This window comes from Acanthisitta chloris, unplaced genomic scaffold (assembly GCF_000695815.1).
Source record: "Acanthisitta chloris isolate BGI_N310 unplaced genomic scaffold, ASM69581v1 scaffold39957, whole genome shotgun sequence".
Classification (NCBI taxonomy): domain Eukaryota; kingdom Metazoa; phylum Chordata; class Aves; order Passeriformes; family Acanthisittidae; genus Acanthisitta; species Acanthisitta chloris.
In genome coordinates this window covers 1,426-1,980 of record NW_008682723.1, presented here as the reverse complement: position 1 = coordinate 1,980, position 555 = coordinate 1,426, and positions in this window count along the sequence as shown.

Here is a 555-nt window from a genome sequence, read left to right as displayed (position 1 = left end):
GCAGGGAGGGACAGAGAGGAGGTGACAGGGGGTTTTGGGGTGGGGTGACCTTGCAAAAGGGTCCCACAAGCAGGGACAGACCCCCAGGCCAGTCCCCATGACGGGGGGGACACTCCTAAGCCTCATCACACCGAGGAACCCCAAGGAATTTGATCCTTCTCCCTGCACAGCCTCAGTTTCCCCCAGTAGCAGCATCTCCCAGGGCTGGGGGTGCCAGGGGTGTCAGGGCAGGGGTGACATCCAGACCCCACACGGTGGTCCCACAAGCAGCATCAGACCCCCAAACCAGTCCCTTGCAGCAGGGGGGGACCCCCTAAGCCTCATCCCACCACGGCAACCCCAACAGACTTTGATCCCTGTTCTTACACAGCCTCAGTGTCCCCCATGCAGCAGCATCCTGTGGGGCAGGGGGTGACAGCCAGACCCCACCCGGGGGTCCCACAGGGAGGGGCAGACCCTGAAGCCCATCCCAAGGGTGGGGGGAGGGTACCCCTAAGCCCTGTCCCATCATGGGAACCCCAACAGACTTTGCTCCCTGTTCAGCTCTGCCTCAGT